At 41.1% G+C, this 21,590-nt stretch overlaps 1 protein-coding gene across 1 annotated transcript in view; it reads left to right on the top strand.

The window, feature by feature from the left end:
* Plcl1 (phospholipase C-like 1) overlaps nt 1-21,590 on the top strand; it is a 337,196-nt gene that overhangs the window by 10,481 nt on the left and 305,125 nt on the right. The gene's annotated exons all lie outside the window — the stretch shown is intronic.

Consider the following 21,590-nt stretch of genomic DNA (forward strand, 5'->3'; position numbering starts at 1 on the left):
ATGGTTTCCAGGGCTCAGAACTGGGCAGGACCAGGCTCCAGCCAACGGCATTAATGTCAGAAGAATGACTTGTCCTCCATTCCAGTCTATCTTGAGTGTTGGGTTGATACTACATGTGGGTTATGGTATCTCTCTCACTGGAGATGTTACCTCATAAAGTACAGTCCAATCGGCATCATTAAACTTACAGTTTCCTACTTATTGATCATGAGTAAATTTTGGAAAAGGAGATAGGGGATCTGCTGTAAGGGAATGGAACCTTTTGCTACCCTAGAGGTTTTCATACAAGATGCAAAATCGTTTTTAGTTTCGGCAAAGCCCAGTTTTAAGACATTTTGGAGTTATTGATTCTGTACCATAATTAAATAGTACATATTTAGAAATTTTATCAACATTTAAGTGGTTTAATTTTTCTTTTTTATTGGATATTTTTAAAATTTTTCTTTTTAATATAATTGACAAAATACAGTATTATCTTGAATAAGTTATCCTATTGAGAATTTTTTCTATAATAATAGAAAATACATATTTGTTCTTTGAGTCTGGCATGATTTTGAACACTTAATGTATATTAAGTAATTTAGATATTACAATAAGCATATGGAGGTGTTATTATCAGCATCAGTGTAAATATCAGTTTGCAGATGAGATGTTAAATGGCTTTTCCAAGGTCTCACATGACTAACAAATGCAGAGCCAGATAAAGAGTTCAAATGTTTGCAGTGACCCATCTGCCTCTGCTTCTTACGGGCTGGGACTAATGGTGTGTGCACACTCCTGACTGCTTCAACTCTTTATGCTCTGTGTTCCCCTAAATACTACTGATTGATTTTTACCCGGTGCGCAGGAAAGAGCAGGTTTTAAAAACTTGTACCCTTGCACAGTAAGTTCAGCTGACAAGTCAAGAAGAAAACATTCCGTAATCAGCGTTGGGGAATTCTCTTTGGAATTATTTGAACATATTTCTCCCCCTCAATCTTACAGCTTTTCACATGAAAAGTTGATGATTTTACACTAATTTTGTGTTCCATTCTTTTCCTTGAGAAGACTGGGCCCCCTGGCAGTATATTTTTGCTTCTTGACAAAAGTTAGCATTAAGCAGTGGTTTATGATACATCTTTAGAATAAATTATACATGCTAAAGACAGACTATTAATCATTACAAACTGATAGGGTATTTTATAGTTTGATACTTTTGTCTTCCATCGATAAATCAGCAAGGAGTGTCTGAGTTCCCAATCGATAGAAACTGCCATTTTCTTGATAAATGAATATGATGTTGTATAATTGGGATTTCCTCCTGTTATCTCTGGGGAAGGTATAGTACCTCTCACACGGGAGGAGCTTAGTGAATATTTGATGAATTTATTAAACTAAAGGCTGTCTGATCACTTAATGCTTTTTGTTTTGGTAGAGAAATTTTGAAGTCATTGGGTAGGAAGGCCGGACATAAGATTATGTTATAACCGCCCTTGTGTCTACTTTACTGTGTTAAAGGTAATTGTTCTGCTATGCTGAGACACAGCACTGGAGCAAATGGTACCTAGAGGCTTGTCCCCATCACTAGGAGACTGTGTCAAAAGCCAGTCAGTTCTCTTGTGTAGTTATCTATCTGCAGTTATATTGGATTGTTGAAAAGAGGTAACGTATTTGGTTACATTCTCTCAAAGTGGATTAAGATTTTTATTTTGCTGAGAAGGTTTCTATCAAATGTCTGAAACTTACAAACATATTTTCAACTAACATGTTCTGACATGCTGTTAGTGTGGGGTCAAGCTGGTCTTGCAGTAAGTGCATTAGTGTTTCCTAGAGACATTAGAGACCAGCCACTGGCAGCCTTTTGTGTTTTGTTTGAGACAGCGGCTCACTGTGTAGCCCTGGCTATCCTGGAACTTGCTGTGTAGACCAAGCTGGCCTTGCAGTCTCTTGACCGCATTCAAAGGCACATTCACTAGGAACATAACTAGATGAACAGTAGGAAGTCACACAGCAGGGAGAAGTCACCTCACACCACCGCAGTTAAGCTTTACTAGTGGCTGAGGACGGTGGGAGGAGAGTGAAGGACCAGACGTGCTAGAGGCAAGTGGGTCAAATGGAACTGAGGAAAAGGCTCGGTTTCTTTACTGGGTTCATTGTGCAGAACTGGAAATTTGGAAAATTAATGTTACAGATTTTGATAACTTTTGGTTCTTTGTAGTACATTTTAATCGCTTTTTAACACATTTATTTTATCTTTAAATGTCTTATTTTGGTGTGTGTGTGTGTGTGTGTGTGTGTGTGTGTGTGTGTGTGTGCGCGCACGCGTGCGCACGCCATAGTGCATGTACAGACACCAGAGGACAACTTTTCTCTTTTTACTGTGGGTTCTGTGAATTGAATTCAAATCCTTCGTCCTGAATGGCAAACGCTTCTACCTGCTGGGCTATCTCACTGACCATCACACTAACACATTTAACAGCAATGGTTAGATACAAGGCTGCATGAGTTTAGAGATCTCTGGGGGTGGGGTGAGACTGAGTGGGGACACTTGGTATCAGTAAGAAGCTTTGTCTACTCCCCTGTTTTTAGCCCCAGGCCTAGGAAATGCCAAAGTGAGTCTTCATGCTTGCCCCCTCAGCATGGCGGTTTAATCAGTACAGAGGATTGGGTTTTGGGAAACAGTTCATCATACAACTTGGTGTAATAGGTACTGGAGTTAGCCCCTGCCGTTTAGATAAAGGGGTTTGAGGGGCATGAAGTGCTGTGTTAGCCTGTCACCCATCGTAGCCTGCACATTACTTCTGTGGTCAGCTGGTCTTTCCTCCAGGCTAAAAGGAGAACAGGGAGAGAGAAGGTCTTAGAAGGAAAGCATGGCCCCCAAAGAGAATTTATTTCTTTCTCTTACTGTACAAGGCAGGAAGAGAAAGGACTCAAAGATTGTTTGCTTTGTTTTACCCAAGTAAGTAACTCCATTAAAAAAAACAAAACATTCACCATGTGTGGTGGTATAGGCCTTTAATCCTAACACTGGGCAGGCAGAAGAAGATGGAGCTCTGAGTTCAAGGCCAGCCTGGTTTAGAGAGATTCTAAAGTGTGATGGAACCTGTCTATAACCCCACTTCTGGGAACATGCAATGGAGGCAAGTAGAGAGGCTCATTGGCCAGCCAACCTTAGCAAATTGATGAGCTTCCAGTTCAGTGAGAGACTTTGTGTCAAAATATAAGATGAAGAACGATAAAGACACCTGAACTCAACCTCTGACCTCCACATACATGTGCACACATTTAAGCATGCACTCATGTGTACACACCACAAAATATGTAGATAAACGGACACACACACACACACACACACACACGTGTACAAACTTTTTTAGATCACTCTTACGATGGACTAAGGCAACCTCAGCTTCCTGAGTGATGGGATTGTAGCTTGATTGCTTGATCTACAATGGTGGTTTTTGAGTGTAAGATGTGGTAATGGTTGTGGACTTCCAACGGTCCACCCCTCCACCAAGTTCCCCTCTAAACCGAGACTGATGTTCACCTCTCCTCTGAGTTACTACTCTGAGTGACTGAATGATTGTCAGAGTCCTTGAAACTGGTCCAGATATTGAGAAAGGGGACAGGAGAACATGTCCAGGCCTCTCATTGCTTCATCTGAGGTAAAGGAAGTCTTGTATGAATAAGGCATGGTAGTTTGAATGAGATATTCTCCATTGTTGCCAGTGAATAGTTAGCCACTAGCTGGGTAGAGCTATTTTGGATAGGTTTAAGAAGTGTGCCTTTGCTGGGAGGAGTAGATCACTGGGGTGGGCTTTTAGCTTTTAGAAGCCAGGTGCCATTCCCAGTGCATTTTCTGCTCCCTGTTTACTGTTTAAGATATGAACTCTTCTCTTGCTACTCCAGTTACCATGCCTGCCTGCTGTTATGTTGCCCTGCTATGATGGTAATGGACTCTTACCTCTCTGCAACTGTAAGCCCAAATAAACCCTCCTGTCTATAAGTTGCCTGGGTCATGGTGTTTTATCACAGCAACAGAATTCTAGTTAGTTAGGTCACATGGCAGGGGCTAATGAAGAATGGTAGAAGAAAAACAAGGTCCACAGGACATCTCTAACAGCAGGATGGTTAATATACAGAGAAGAGGGGGTTGGAGAACAGACAGCCCTACAGAGAACGTTAGATGTCTGCCTTACAAAGGGCCCGAGTAGTACTTCCAAGGTTAATGTGAACAGCAGAGGAAGGAAACCCAGTGGGTCCTGAAACGTCCCTATGTGCTGCATCCTCTGAGATGACCTGAACTTTTCCAACCACCCCCATACTCCTCACCCCCAGCACAACCCTAAAAGGGGAGTGCAGGAGGAAGAGAAAAGGAGAAGTGGGCAGAGTAGGCTTGTTCTTTGCATCAGCCACTATAACCAACCTCCACAAGAAGACCTGGAACTAAGTGTGAGTATCTTCTACCCCCTTTATTCTTGCAAAGAGACATTGATTTAGATTATTTGTGACAATTAAACAATCGAATTATAATTATATATGATATGATGGATAGATGGTAGAGGTTTATTTCAAGCATTTCATATTATAGAAGAATAACGGACACTAACATTGTCCAGCTTCTATGTCATCCCAGTTCTCACAAGGGTCTGGCAAGATGCAACTGTCATTTCCACCTCACCGATGTGGAAGCCAAGGTTCTGACAAGTCGTGAAATTTGTTCAGGTCTGATGGCTATTAAATAATAATGGTAGGGAATTAGGGAAAAACCAGATTTTTTTTTTTTTTACTTAAGGAAATCTATCTTGCAATACTTTTGGCCATGATATCCTAAAAATCAAAATCAAACAAGCAGCAAACCTGCAAAATTAAAGGTTTTTAATATATCTGGTTCGTTCTACTTCATTGTTTTTACATTAGCCACTATCCCTGGTTAGCCTGGGGTCTATGTGTTACTTAAGTTGGAATTCACAGAGATATAGAAATCACCAGAGGAACTGAGGACCTGTTCATCATATACAGATGAGGATTAGGGAAAAACTCATGTGTTAGAAATGTAAAGACTGAACTGAGAACAGGACCCCCTTGGGGGGAACTAGAGGAAGGATTGAAGGAGCTGAAGGGGTTTGCAACCCCATAAGAACAACAATGCCAACCAACCAGAGCTCCAGGGACTAAACCACTACCCAAAGACTATACATGGACTGACCCTGGGCTCCAACTGCATATGTAGCAGAGAATAGCCTTGTTGGGGCACCAGTGGAAAGGGAAGCCCTTGGCCCTACCAAGGTTGGGCCCCCAGTGCAGGGGAATGTGGGGGAGGGCAATAAAAGGGGTGGATGGGGGGAACACCTGTATGAGGGAGGTCTTTTCTTATGGACAGGAAACTGGGAAAGGGAATACTATTTGAAATGTAAGTAAAAAATATATCTAATTAAAAAAAAATAAAAGAAAAAAAGAAAAAAAATGTAAAGTTGGTTTCCTATTGCAGCTGTAACAAAACACTGCAACCTTGGTGACTTACAACTGTGTACATCCGTTTCCTCACATTTCTAGAGTTATTGAGTACCATCGAGTGTATTGGTAATATACTGGGTTTCCAGTCTATTTGGCAATTCAAGATACTAAACAAAAACAAAGCCCAGTCCCTTCAGTGCTACTGCTGTAAAAGCAGGATCTGCATTAAGCTTACATCACGGAGAGTTAAGTTTTCATTTATGTGAAGCCCTTTCTCCACTGACATTTCTTTGTATGCTTTGTTTGTTTATGTGTTGAGGGCTTAGTGAGTGGTATTAACTGAGACAAAACATAATTTAACTGAGGCTGGAACATAATTTAAAAATCTCTAGATCTAGATATCATATATTTTTTATATATAAAAACAAAGACTTTATTTTTTACTGGATTCTTTCTTCTGAATTTTCTTCTGATTCTTTCTTCTTTCTGAACTTTGGGAAATATCTGGAGAAAGCCAAACTGATTTAAGTTCTTTATTGTCAATGGATAATAAAATGGGACTTATGTGCTGCTAGGTCTTATTTCAAAATTTTGTGATATAGATATGGACTGCAAATGTATATAATTGGTGAATTAAATAGATACCCCAGATGACAGCACATAGGATGTCTTGAGTAGCTACTGTGTGCCAAGTACTTCGTGAAAGAAGTCAGAGGTGACTCTCAGCCACTGGAGGCCGGTCTACAGTCATTACGTTAGGGCAGACTTCTGTAGATGTTCCGGGATCCCCTGAAATGCATGAGATTGAGCTCCCTTCCCCAGGAGCTCCCTCTCCCCTGAGTAAGCTAACTTTCTTCATGCCACTTTTGTTGCCTGGAAATTTTCTTACGTTGAGCCCAAATTGGGCACATTTCCTAGACAGTTTCATTGCCATCTTAAGGAAGCATAAAGAGTAAGTTGAAATTTCACATTACAGCTCTTGACGTATTTGAAGGGAATTACGTGGGTGTCTTCTCTCACACTTCGACCACAGAGATAACCGTTGACATTATTGTTTCCCACGTACTAGTCACCATTTAAGCACTTTGAGTGCGTAACTTATAAATTTCTTACTGTTCTCACCTCGCTTCATAGATCCACCTAATTGATTAAGAGCTGGCTTACAGCACATTCCCAGAGTCGGGCCCTGATTTAGAGGCTTGTTCTGATTTGTCTGTTCCATGTTCAGTCATTTACACTGGAGCTGCTGTGGTCCACCATCTGTTCTGCATCCCTCTTCCTTTCTGTCCATTCTGTATCCAGAGCATTTTCTTTTGTGGAAAGTTACTGTTCCATTGACAGATGTTTAGCAGACATGTGTTTCGTATTCAAGAACCAATGCTTTTGAATTTGAAAAGATTTGATAACTGACTAAAGGCTTGCTTGATCTGACAGTCGGATTCCGTTTAATATATTAGCCCATTGTGCTACTTTTTCAATTTATTTATTAAAAAAATTCTACATTTGTTTTTAATTTTAATTTTTTCCTTCCTTATTTACTTTACATCACTGTCCACCTCGTGGTCACCCCTTCACAATCCTTCCTTCATCCCTCTTCCCCTTCTCCTTTGAGCAGGTGGGGCCTCCCCTGGGTACTTTGCCTACCCTCACACATCATCAAGTCTCTATGAGGCTGGGTGCATCTTCTCCCACCGAAGCTAGGCAAGGCAGCCTAACTAGAAGATCATATCCTACAGACAGGCAACAGCTTTTGGAATAGCCCACTACCCCCACACTGCAGCTGTTTGAGACCCACATGAAGACCAAGCTGCATATATGCTACATGTGGCTGGGAAGGCCTAGGTCCAGTCCATGTATGTGCTTTGGTTGATGGTTCAGTCTCTCACAGACCTCCAGGGTCCAGGTTACTTCACTCTGTTGGTTTTCTTGTAGAGTTCCTATCCTCTTAGATGTTGCAATCCTTCCTCCTGTTTTAGTGCAAGAACCCCAAAGCTCTATCCAATGTCTGTGAGTGTCTGTATCTGTTAAAGTCAGCTGCAGAATGGAGCCTCTCAGAGGACAGCCATGCTAGATTTCTGTCTGCAAGCCTATCAGAGTATCATTAACAATGTCAGAGATTGGTGCTTGCCCATGGGACGGGAGTCAAACTGGGCTGGTTATTGATTGACCATTCCCTCAGTCTCCACTCCATCCCATCCTGCCATTTCTTGTGGACAGGATAAACTTAGGGTTGAAAGTTTTGTGGGTGGGTTTGTTATTCCTACCACTCCACTGGGGTTCCTGCTTGGCTACAGGAGATGGTCTCTTCAGGTTCCATATGCAGTGCTGGGAGTCACCACTAAGGACATTGATTCTTGGGATGTAATTGTTAAAGAAATAGTTGAGAAAAGAAGAATTCTCTTAACCCTACGAACAATGTAAGATGCACCAGGGATAAGTAAAAGTCCCTAAAATTCGATGTTAGGTGACACACACTACCATTAAAGGCCACAGCTAGGCAACAGGACTGCATGCTGATGTCACCAGGCATGTGATGCTGACTATGGTGTTTATTATCTATCACTTTCAGCTTTGCCTTTGTAGTAGAACCTCCCTTCCAGGGCTGTTGAAGGCATTGAATAAGGGGTCCAGATAGCAGGCTTTGCTACATGGTTACAATTTAGTCATCAAATACTAAATAAATACAGGGCTTTTTCAGACATAGAAGGAGTCAAGAAACAAAAAGAAATAATTCTTGGGATTTTGATTGAGGGTTTTGAAAAGAAGAGTTCCTTTGAGACACAGAGCAACACATGATTGGACTGGTAGGTTATAACCTGACAGGGTTGTTTGGTCACCTTTCTGGTATGAGAGGAACCTCATTGTCAGCTTATGGATTTTGGGATTGTAGGTATTAGTCACACTGATGCTTCTGTATCATCCTTAGAGCATTGTAAAACAAAAGCCACTGCAGTCATAAGTTAACTTTTCATTTCCATTTTAAAACGTTCTGTGTACCAACTAGTTCTTGAGAAACAGTTGTATAGTTTTACTAGAGTTTGTTCAGGTTAGTTCAAAAGTATTTTCAATTCTCTTAAATTCTAGAGTCAATTAAATCCTAGAATGTATTATCGGTCCATTAAATTTATCAGTTGTAGATGATATGATAGTATACGTAAGCGACCCTCAAAATTCCATCAGAGAACTCCTACAGCTGACAAACAACTTCAGCAAAGTGGCTGGATATAAAATTAATTAAAAAAGAAATCCATAGCTTTCCTCTACTCAAAGGATAAAGGGACTGAGAAAGAAATTATGGAAACACCATCATTCACAATTGTCAGAAATAATATAGAATATCTTGGTGTGACTCTAACCAAGCAAGTGAAAGATCTGTATGACAAGAACTTCAAGTCTCTGAAGAAAGAAATCAAAGAAGACCTTAAAAGATGGAAAGATTTCCCATGCTCATGGATTGGCAGGATTAACAGTAAAAATGGCCACCTTACCAAAAGCAATCTACAGATTCAATGCAATCCCCATCAAAATTCCAACTCAATATTTCAGAGATAGAAAGAGCAATTCTTAAATTCATCAGGAATAACAAAAAAAAAAACCCCGCAGCATATTGAAATCTAATCTTAAGAATAACAGAAATTCTGGGTGAATCACCATCTCTGACCTCAAGCTGTACTACAGAGCAAAAGTGATAAAAACTGCATGGTATTGGTACAGAGACAGACAGGTAGCTTAATGGAATAGAATTGAAGACCCAGAAATAAGCCCACACACTTATGGTCGCTTGACCTTTGACAAAGAAGTCAAAATCATCCAGAGGACAAAAGACAGCATTTTCAACAAATAGTATTAGTTCAATTGGTGGCCAGAATGTAGAAGAATGCAAATCGATCCATTCTTATCTTCTTTTACAAAGCTCAAGTCCAAAGTGGATCAAGGACCTCCACATAAAACCAGATACACTGAATCTAATAGAAGAGAAAGTGGGAAAGAGCCTGGAACACATTGGCACAGGGTAAAATTTCTTGAACAGAACACCAATGACTCAGGCTCTAAGATTATCAATTGACAAATGGGACCTTAAAAAATTGCAAGGCTTCTGTAAGGCAAAGGACACTCACTGTCAGTAGGACAAAATGTTAACCAACAGATTGGGAAAAGATCTTTACCAATTCTACATCCTATAGAGGGCTGATATTCAATATATACAAAGAACTCAAGAAGTTAGACTCCAAAGAACCAAATAACCCTATTTAAAAATGGGGTACAGAGCTAAACAGAGAATTCTCAACTGAGGAATCTCAAAGAGCTGAGAAGTATCTAAAGGTATGTTCAGTATCCTTAGTCATAAGGGAAATGCAAATCAAAATGACCGTGAGATTCCACCTCACACCAATCAGAATGGCTAAAACCAAAAACTCAGATGACAACAGATGCTGGCAAGGATGTGGAGAAAGAGGAACACTCCTCCATTGTTGGTGGGACTGCAAACTGGTACAACCATTCTGGAAATCAGTCTGGTGGCTCCTCAGAAAATTGGAAATAGTTCTATCAGAAGACCAAGCTATACCACTACTAGGCATATATCCAAAAGATGCTCTAACATATAACAAGGACACATCCTTTACTATGTTCATAGAAACCTTATTTTTAATAGCCAGAAGCTGGAAACAACCCAGATGTCCCTCAAAGGAAGAATGGATACAGACAATGTGGTACATCTATATAACAGAGTGCTACTCAGCTATTAAAAACAATGACTTCATGAAATTCTTACACTAATGGAACTAGAAAATATCATCCTAAGTGTGGTAACCCAATCACAAAAGAACACACATGGTATGTACTCACTGATAAGTGGATATTAGCCCAAAAGCTCAGAGTAACCACGATACAACTCATAGACCATATGAAGCTTAAGAATAAGGAAGACCAAAGTGTGGAAGCTTTGGAAGAGGGAACAATATAATCATGGGAGGTAGAGGGCACAAGGGACTTGGGAGGGAGAGAGGAGGGGGAGGGAAAAAGGGGGGGGAGAATCAGGTATGGGAAGAAGTACAAAGAGTCAGGAAATTGAATAGAAATATGTAGCAGTGGGGGCTAGGGAACTGGAGGTAAGTACTAGAAAGTTCCAGATGCCAGGGGAGCTAGAGGTTCCTAGGACTCAACGGGGATGATATTAGCAGAAATACCCAACAAGGGGGATATAGAAACTGTAGAGACCCTATCCAGTAGATAGGCACTGCCCCCAGTTGAGGGATGGGGCCATCCACCCATCTCAAAAATTTTAACCCAGAATTGTTCCTGTCTAAAGGAAATGTAGGGACAAAAAATGCAGCATAGACTGAAGGAAAGGTCAGTCAGAGATCACCCCACATAGGGATCCATCCCATCTGCAGACAGCAAACCCTGACATTATTGCTGATGCCAAGAAACACTTGCTAACAGGAGCGTGGTATAGCTGTCTCCTGAGAGTGTCTGCCAGCACCTGACTAATGCAGGTGCCAACCATCAGACTCAGTCTGGGGACCCCAGTGGAAGAGTTAGAAGGACTGAGGGAGCTGAAGGGGATTGGAACTCCATAGGAAGGACAACAGTATCAAACAGCTAGACCTCCCAGAGCTCCCAGAGACTAAACCACCAACCAAAGAGTACACATGGAGGGATCCAGGACTCCAGGTACATATATAGCAGAGGATTGCCTTGTCTGGCATCAATGGGAGGGGAGGAGCTTCATTCTGCAGAGACTTGATGCTCCAGTGTTAGGAGATGTTAGAGCTGTGAGGCAGGAGTGGGTGGGTGGGTGGAGGAGCACCCCCCTCATAGAGGCAAAGGGGAGGAGAGATAGAATGGGGAGTTTTCTGAGGGGAAACTGGAAAGGGGAGACATTTGAAATGTAAATGGATAAAATAACCAATAAAAAAAGAAAATGTAAAAAGACATTGTTGTTGTAAAATTATAAAAAATAAAATGCTGTCTTTTACCCCTACTAGGTCTGGCACCACAGTGCCCCAAGACATCTGATAGATATCTTAATCTCAGTCAGCAAAGCGTCTCACCCGCTTTGCTCTATCCCAATCACACTGCTGACGGCTACTCTCTCAGAGTGGCAACAATTTCTCTATCCATCCAGTTTCCAAAGCAGGCTGCCACCATGCCAGAAATATACATCTCAATTCCGTGGCGGCTTAGTGTCCCAGCTGCCACATACTCTCTTAAACTTAATTCGCTACAAGAAAGAACACACAACACAATAACCCCTGATCCAACTGATAAGATATAATTGCCCACCTGAACATACAAAGCTCTGTAGATATCCATCCCTTAGAACATTCATAACAACCTGTAAAGGTGCAGCGTGGAATCTTTTTTTTTTCCCCCGGAGCTGGGGACCGAACCCAGGGCCTTGCGCTGGCTAGGTGAGCGCTCTACCGCTGAGCTAAATCCCCAACCTACAGTGTGGAATCTTAACATCTGCCTCCATGTTCTCTCGGCAGCTTCCTCTCCAGTCTCCTTCTGTTCCAGTCTCCTCTTCCTTCATACTTTTCTCCCACCCATCTTTCCTTCTCGTCCAATGACCGGCCTCTTTCTATCTTGTACCTGCCTTCAGCTGTGTGACATCATCCTACAAGACATAAAAAATAAATAAAAAATAAACTTATTATTGGTCCATTAATTTGGCAAAGAAGCTTTAAATAAATCTTTGACACAATGCTGGGCTCAGCTTTGATTAATCTTGTCTAAAATTTCATTTTTATGAACAATATGCAATATAATGCTTTTCTTGCTTCCAGTTGATTGGAACTTTAGAAAAGCACCTTTTTTTTATCTTCCAACGGAAGAGTCTCCTCATTAACTTAGCTAAGCTGATCATATCTTAGAATTCAACTGCATCTATGAATTTTACTTTTTTAAACAAACAAACAAACAAACAAACAAAAGGCCTTTGCTAGCTAATGACTTCAGACTCCCTTTTCTCCTCCCAATTTATGCTGATTTAACTTAGAAAAGTTTGTGCATATTTACAGAATGTGACTGTCTGGCTTAGGTTTTTAGCTGGTCTACTGCTAAGGACAGAGCCCAGGGTCCTGAGCATGCTCAGCAAGTGCTTTCCCACTGAGCCACCCACTAGCTCTCAGCTTATTTGAGATTCTGTTTCCCTGAAAGAGAAATGGAAACCAGTAAATGCCAGAACTTTCTCAAACCATTTGGTTTTGTGGTCTTCAAAGGACAAGGTGCAATGCTTTGTAAATATGGTGGCCTTAAATAAATAATGCACAAGTTTAAAATAAATTCTTAAAGATAAGGATTGATGCATAAATTGGCAGCTATTACTTTATTGTGAGTTATAATATGGCTAAGGTAAATGCTGTCTGTTTTCTTTTCTCATTTTTCCTCTCTTTCTTGAAGCCCACGGAGCTTCCCTGTGGTCTGTTGTCTTAGGTGTTTCCCACCCACCAAGTTCCTGTGGATGAGGGAGGGGTAAGCCGGCAGGTGGAAAAGGATCCAGACAGATAAAAGTGTTTTTGTTGCTTTTTTGTAAACCGTTGGATCCTAAGGCAGCTTCCAGTTTCCTGGAGGAAAGTCTCTGAAAAAAATTGTAATTTTGGCTAAAGTTCTTGTGCAAACCATTCATAACTTTGGTCAGCACCATTGTACTATGAACGAGAGACAGACACTGGGCTGCAGCTGAATGATACAGGGGCCAATTCTAGCACCCAGCAGTAAATTTAGTCTCTTGGGACTACGGTTCCTAGAAGCTTTCAGATTATAAGCCTTTCATAAAACACATAGCATCTTCTTAGCCCATTACTTATAACTGTGATTTTCACAAGAGCTTAATAAATTATCTGGTAGACATTAGGGAGTTACTGTGTCCTCTATTTTTTTTTTTTGTCAGTTTCACTTCATCAATTCTGTGAAGGGACGACAGATTGTTCATGCATCTTCTCTAGCTCTTTTAAGAGTCAGATAAAAACAGCTTACCCCTACCAGAGATAAATCATTTTCTTGCACCTCTCTAAGGGACCCTTCCCCCTGTCAACACAATCTACCACTGTTAGGTTCCCAGTACTTAGTGTGACCTTATTCTTTGAGTGGATGAATCTTTTGGAGAGGTAAACGGATACAGACTTAAAAATCCAATTTGAGATTTTTCAGTCTCATCTTTGCTTCTTATTATCTGTTCTGTGCTTTGTTTTCTTTCCCAAGTCTCACTCAGTTGCTACATGGGTAAGATAGGATTTCTATTTCCTTTTCTCTCCCTCCCTCCCTTCTTCCCTCCCTCCCTCTCTCCCTCCCTCCCTTTCTTTCTTTCAATAGGATCTTGCTGGATAACCAGGGTGATCTCAGACTCAGTTTACCGACTATTGAGATTGCAGGTCTGTACCACCCTACTAGGTCCTAAGTTGGGTATTTAAAAGCCAGAGTTATTTATTGAGTATTCTGCTGGACGCTATGTAAGTGTATCTGTGTGCCTGGTCCCCAAAGACTATCTGCTTCACTAGAACTGGAGTTACAGATGGTTATGAGCTGCCATGGTGGTGCTGGGAACCAAACCTAGGTCCTCTGCAAGAGTAGGCAGTGCTCTTAACTGCTGAGTGCCTCTCCAGCCCTAGGATGGGGATCTAATCCCTGCTCTGCAAGTTTGCTATAAAGTTCGTTGATAAGAAATTGTACGCAGAGGCCAGAATGCAGCTTAGTTGATAAAATGATTGCCCTGGGTTTGAAGCACTGCATTAACAGTAGTAGGCTACATATGCAATCTTAACACGCAGGAGACGGAGGGTAGCAAATTGGAAATTCAAGGTTATGCTTGGCTACATTGATATTTTGAAGACAATCTCGATCCGTGTAAAAGAAAGGCAAACAACCAAAACAAAACCAAAAAAAATTCCTCTGCCCAAATTCTGTATGCATGCATGCACGTATGTATGCATGCATGCATGCATGTATGTATGTATACATGTATGTATATATACAGGTATTTATATGTGTGTGTGTGTGTGTGTGTGTGTGTGTGTGTGTGTGTGTATGTACATATGTCTATCTGTCTTCCACTTTAAAAAGAAAGGATTTTGCAACCAATTTATCCACTACCAATAAAGTTGCCTACAGGCTAGCAATAAGGTGCCTACAACTAGACGAAAGTTCTTACAACTGTGTCTGTATAGATTTTCTGGAAACCTGAGCCAGTACTTCCTTCTTGGATTCTAATCACTTGGCCTCCTCACAATGCGGGTTTTCACCACTATTTCTTTTTCTCTGTCGATTGAGAGAGGATCTTCTTATTTAGATCAGGATGACCTCCAACCTAAGATCACCCTGCCTCTGCCTCCTAGAATTATAGGTATGTGCCACCATGCACAGAAACCACTACCCTTTAACTACTTAGGACACATATTTAGTCAAATTACTCTTCAGTGCTCTCAGGATGCCTGGTCTGTGATAACTTAGGCCAGTGTAGGTGAATATGCACACCTACACAGTGCCCTACCCTGTCACTATGGTATCTCCTTAGGTCATAATTTATAAAGGGATTTCTTAGTTAGGTAAGATTATATGACTCACCACATATTGAGAACTGAGTTTATACATATTAACGAATATGGCAGAGAAATAAAATGTGTAGGTCTTGTCTCCTGTTCTGCAGTGTTTTATGTTAAATCTTTAAATAGATACTCCATATTATTTTTCGAGCCAAGGTCATTAAAATTTGGCTCTGCTGATATTTGGACAGTGCTAATATTCCTTTTTTGCATGCCGTGGTGCGTTTGGCAAAGTGACTGTCATTGACTGATTTACTCATTCGTCTGTTCAGTGATGCTCATAATATTTGTGACAAGATAATTTTGCAGGCTTAGGGAGTCAAGGGTAAAGCAGACACAGTCTGCATCAAATGTATTGCAAGTGTGCAGTAACAGAATGCAGAGGCTGTCGCAGAAGTGGCCCTCTGACCACCGAGGTATAAGCTTAAAAATGCTTACCAACTGCATGAATAGACTCTGCTCTGTATAACCGCTGGGCATTTCCAAGTTCTTACGTGTTCCTTCATCCAGTGTTTTTATGACTCATTTTTTAAAAGTGTGTGTGTGTGTGTGTGTGTGTGTGTGTGTGTGTGTGTGCGCGTGCCTGTGTAAGTGGTTGCCACTTGTGTGTAAGTGCCCACTGAAGCCAGGAGAGGGTGTTGGATCCCCTGTAGCTGGAGCTGCAGGCTCCTCTGAGCTGCTCCGCATGGTGCTGGGAATCTAAGTGGAGCCGTATCTCCAGCCCTGCTTTGTGTTTTCCGGTCTCATTAGTAGCCCCACATCCCTGCACCGTGGCAGCCCGTGGCTCACCCTGTGCAATCCTCTCTCCTACCTGTCACACCCAGGCTGCTGCGGGTCCTGTCCCCCTTGATAGTTTTCATTTGTACTTTGGTTCTGGTTATAGTATGTGTGGCTTCTCTCACAACAGTGTGTCTTCCTGGCTGACCATTTTGCTTCCAGCCACCTTCTTTCTCTTAATACATTCCATAGAATGGGAGCTATTGTTTGAAAAATGGCAAACCTTATCAGATCAGTACATGGCTTAAAATTCTTTGATGACATCCTATGGCCCTAGGGATAAAGTGCAGACTCCTCTCTGTGGCTCACGGAGCACAGCCTAATGTGGACAATCCTTATCTTTCTGACTCAACACCTACCACCCCCCGCCCCCTATTCCACTTTATCTAACTGCCCTGTGTTCATCATGTGTCAACTATTTCAATCTTCCCCAAGGTGCTTTCTTAGAAAGTGCACAGCTTGGAGAAAATGTTTTCAGGAGCGTTAAACAAGGATATTGCAAGGAGGGACACCCAGAGTTCACAAGAGGAGACCCTATAACTGAGATGCTGGCAACTAAGTGGATTATCATGATAATTAGGGAATTATTGGATCCATTAAACGTATGAAAAATGTGTTGGTTTTTGAAAAATAATTTACATTGTAGCACATAAGAAAAGACTCTGTTGAACTGTACTTTGTTTCCTGAGATTACTATTTGGTTTAGAAATATCACCAGACAATCACCCTTCAAGTTTGACACTGTTTTCCAAATTGCCCCCAACGGTGGGGCATTGTTGTTAGGTACTTAGGTGGCTACAGAATTTCCTTAAACTGTGACTTTTAGTCAGTGGAATATGGTGACTCATGGGGGCTGTTTTCTGCTTTAGCTTTCTGATCTTTATGTAGACAAATCTCTATGTTTTTACTATCCTAGGCTAACAAATGTGTTATTTGTAAAGTAGAGCATAAAAGTTTAACTTTGCTAACTTTTTTTCTGTCTGGCATGGCAGCTCTGCATAATTTGGAACTGAGTCATGGAGGCTGTGCTCAGAGATAAATAGAAAAAAGTGTGTCCTACTGTTTTCAGCGGCGCTGTAATAATTGTGGTTGGGAAAAGCTGCTTTAATTTGGAAGTAAATAGATCTTTGGAAAACAATCAGCATTGCAGTGATGTTCATATTAATGGTGCTTTATTTAGTGAAACTGCTTGCAAGAGATTCACTGCTTCATTTGATGACTTGCTTTGTAATGGTGTAAACACTACGTGGACGCCTTCCTCATGTTGAAGTGTCCCAGTGATCAACGTTACCTTTGCGTTCAAACTAAATTTTAGTGACAGTAAAAAAGAAAAGCTTAAGACATTTTGTTTATGCCCTTTATATTTTTAATTGACCATTAAAATGTCAAGTTTCAAGTTTTCTTTTTTTTTTGTGATTTCAATTTGTAGCTTTGATTAAATACAATTTTATTTAACAGAGGCTTCAAATTGTTAGTGCTTGGATGACTATAATTTAAAAATCGAGGATAGACTGAAAAATATTCATTCACGCTAATTTGGAAGTTTAAAGATTTATTTTTCTGTGAGTTTTCCTTGCCTGAGTTTACTTTTGCCACATGCATGCAGTGCCCTTGGAAGCCAGAAGAGGGCACTGGAACCTCTGTAACTGGAGTTGCAAGTGGTCATAGTGGGTGCTGGTTGTCCAACCCAGGTCCTCTGCGAAAGCAGTAAATGCTCTTAACTATGAGTGCTCATTCTGGTCCCTAAGGTGGAAACTTAGATCAAATTCTGTTAAAATTCACAGGAATGCAATGTCCTGGAACTTTATTTATTAAAAAATCCACATTGTGATGTTAAATGCATTTATATGGACAGAAAGTGAATTTGCTGTGATCAGTTTCATAAATATATGCATAGCAACATCATTAAATATTCTAACCATCACTAATTGTGTAAAAGCAGCTACTGAAAAATTTCATGTCCCTTTAAGAAACATCGAGAACAGATGGGAACAGAGCGTCTTCGACTACCCTGAATCAATTTTACAAATAGCTAATACTTCCTTTCAAAAGTTAGAAATCCTATTAAATCTATTTCTGTCCTTAAGGGCCGCTGGCTGATTGTGTAATGGCATGCCACATAGCACAAAGCATGGTTTCTGACACTGATGTTATGGTGTGCTTACTTAGTAGAAGAAGGAAAAATCTCGAGTGTTAGGAGAAATGCTGGAGGTAGGGTTGCCAGAAGAAGTAAAGGACACAGAGTGAAACTTACATTTCATCTAAGCAACACATAGTAGGTTACTTAGTATATGCCCCGTGCCACTACTCTTCACTGTTTAAGTAAGATTTAAATCTAATCAGTTACCCGACTCTTCTGGTGAGTCCGCTGACCCTGACGGCAGGCAGGGTTAGGTAGATTGTAAGTAACAGTGAAGGGAGAGCTTTTCTCTGATGTATCAGAAACTTGCCTTAAAGTTCCTCAGGAATCAAATAAGTGTCTTACTCACCCAGCTGATGAGTCGTTTCTGGAGCTGACATTTGAATTTAGTCAGCCTCAAGAGCTCTGCTTTAATGTTGGAAGCATCACAAGTGCTGATTTCAAGTTGCTAACTAGCGAGCCATCCTGTGACTGTCTCGCCGGAGCCGGAGCCCTAGGAAGACTCAGAAGAAAACCTTTGCAGCCCCAGCCCCTGGATTGTCAACAATTTCCAAAACATATGGTGCTATGGGAACTGGATATCCATATACAGAAAAAAGTAAAAACTAGATCTATAGTTCCCACTGCATAAAAATCAATAATATGAAAGGGATCGTTCCCTTAATGTAAAGTTTAAAATGTTAGAATTGCTAGAGGAAAATGGAGGAAAAACCCTTCAAGATGTAGGCACAGGCACAGAGTTTCTGAATAGTACCCTAATTGCCCAGGAAATGGCAATAAATTGATTAACAGGATTACGTGAAATTGGAAAAGCTTCTGTGGGGCAAATGAAACAATTGCCAGAGTAGAGAGACAGCCTGCAGAATGGGGGAAAGGGCTTTGCCAGCTTTTCAGTCAACTGGAGGTTCAAATCCAGAATACATAAAGCATTACAAAACAAAGACCCACCCCCCAAAACTCGGTCGATACGTGGCCAAATAGATCAGACAGTTGCCAAAAGAATTACAAATTACCCGTAAGTACAGAAACCAGTTCAGCATCTTAGCCGTCAAGGAAATCCAAGCTGAAAGGACAGGAGGATTTCATCTGGCTCTATTCAGAACGGTGGTTACCAACGACACAACAAAAGCTGGACAGGGCGTACAGAGGACGGAGAGGGAACCCGTGTTCACTGCTGGTAGCGATGTAGATTAGTTCAGCTCCCATGGGAATCAGCAAGGTGATTCCACAGAGACCCGAAAACGGATCTGCCTTATGATGCAGCTATACCCCTCCTGCGCATGGCTGGAAGGAATCAGAGCACGAATCCTAGAGACACCAGTTTATCCTCTGCACCGTTGTGGGATCAGCAGATGAACGAATAAAGACAATATACACAGACACACACACATGTGTGTGTACACACAAACACATGCTCACCCCAACCCCGACCCCTGTGCACACAGACAGACGGACAGACACACACGCACACACACACACGCACACATGCACACACATGCACACACGCACACATGCACACACACATGCACACACGCACACACGCACACACGCACACACGCACACACACACACACACACACACACACACACGGTCACCCCAACCCCGACACCTGTGCACACAGACAGACGGACAGACACACACACACACACACACACACACACACACACACAGTGGAGTGCTATTTGGTAACAAAGAAGCATGAAATTATGTATTTTTCAGGAAAATGGATGAAATTGGAGACTGGTTAACATGAGATAAGTCAAATAAACCAGGCTCAGAAAGACAGATGCCATCGTGTCTTCTCATATGAGATCTGGATTAAAGAATGCGTACATGAAAAGCAGAAGGTTTGAGAAGAGGCAGGGGAGAGGCAGGAGGAAGAAGGGGATAGATAAGAGAAGGTAGTGGACACTTGTGAATAGGATCCAAGTCTATCAGAAATAAGTAAATAACATAAAAACATCCAAAGAATAAGAGCGGCACTCTCAAATGGTTCCTTACCTACTGGGGTTTGCATTGTAAAAGTACAATCAATTCTGTTCCGCAGTATTCTTTATTAGACTGGAGTTTTACATTCTAAAATCATTACATACATTTAAATTTTGCATTAAATAATTCATTTAGTAAATAATTGATTTTCTTTTTTATAGTTTGTTATTTTTTCTTTTGGTTTTTGTTCTTCCTCCTCTCCCATCGCCCTTCCCAGGTCTGCTGTCTTCCCTTGCTGCTCTTCTCCCCAGATTGCCCTCTTTCTCCTCATGCATTAGGTGTTTTGGCCCCCTCTCCCACCCCCGCTAAGATCTCACCCTCTGCTCTTACAACCACTCCACACTGAATTTCCATCCAGATTCCACATATGAAAGAAAACATGGCACTTGTCTCTCCGAGCTCTGCTTACTTTGTTTAACACAAAGAAGTTGGCTTTATGTAGCTCAAACCAGACTCAGACTCACTAAGGTGACTTGACCTCCTGCCTTCCCTTTCTCTACCTCCTGAGTGCAGGGATAGGTCACCCAGCACCATACCTAGCAACTTTGGTTTCCTTTAGTTTTTGATTCCAGTCTTCACTATGTAACACTGGCCAACCTGGCTCTCTTTGTATACTAGGCTGGCCCCAAGCTCACAGAGATCTAAGTGCCTGTGATTAAAGGAGGGTGCTGCCGCCTGGCCCTAACGAGAAATTTTGAAGCAAGTGCAGAATTTTGATGTTCTATTTAAAGTGTCAATCATTTGTTTTGCTAGATGTTTTTGTTTGCTGCATATTCTGACTGATTTCTTTTTGATTTTCTCGTTAAGGATGAATCAACTTATGACTGGGAGGAGCTGTACTTTTCAGTCTGCTTGATTGGTGGGATGAATAGCTTCTGTCCTACCTCTTGTAGATGTCAGTCATCCTGGACTCTGTGTGGCGTGGACTGTAGACTTTTCCTTGAGTGACAGTGGTTCCTATTAATTAAATTAAATAAATGATGGTAGTGCCTTTAATGATCAGGTAGTTTTTACATGTGAAACATTGCAGTAATTCTAGTTGCCATAATAATTATTCTTAGTTTTCTTTTACATTATACATTGCTGTTTCAAAATGTTTAATAGTGGGTTGACAAGTTGGTTCAGTAGGTAAAGATTCTTGTCAAGCCTGATGACATGAGTTTAATCCATCTCCAGGACCTATGTGGTGAAGGAAAGAATCAACCCTTACCAATTGTCCTCTGATCCCCCGATACATGCTGTGGCATACACACACATGCTTCACTCCCACAGTAAATAAATAAATGTAATAAAAGTTCATTATTTTAACATAATAATGTAAAACAATAATAGTTGAATAAAAAATCAAGTTTTCTTAAAATTATCCACCATGATAATCATATAATTGAAATAAAGGTGATTTTTAAAGACTTCTGTATTCTCTAGCAAATTTACAAAATTTGTAAAAATCCAGCTAAGTGTGCAGCATTAAAGGCCATTAAAAGTTGCAATAAAAATATGTAGCAAAATTTACTAGCGCATTCTAAGTATACTGCAGCCATTCCTACTGCCTAAGCCCAGAACCCGTTTCATTCTGAGCTGACTCTGCATTTGTTAGCAGTTCCTCACCATTTCCCCCCTTTCTCCATACCTGGGAACAACTTCTCTGCTTTCTCTCTTCATGAATCTGGGAAGGTCATTTGGAATATGTTAAAAATTGATAT

This window comes from Rattus norvegicus, chromosome 9, assembly GCF_036323735.1.
Source record: "Rattus norvegicus strain BN/NHsdMcwi chromosome 9, GRCr8, whole genome shotgun sequence".
Classification (NCBI taxonomy): domain Eukaryota; kingdom Metazoa; phylum Chordata; class Mammalia; order Rodentia; family Muridae; genus Rattus; species Rattus norvegicus.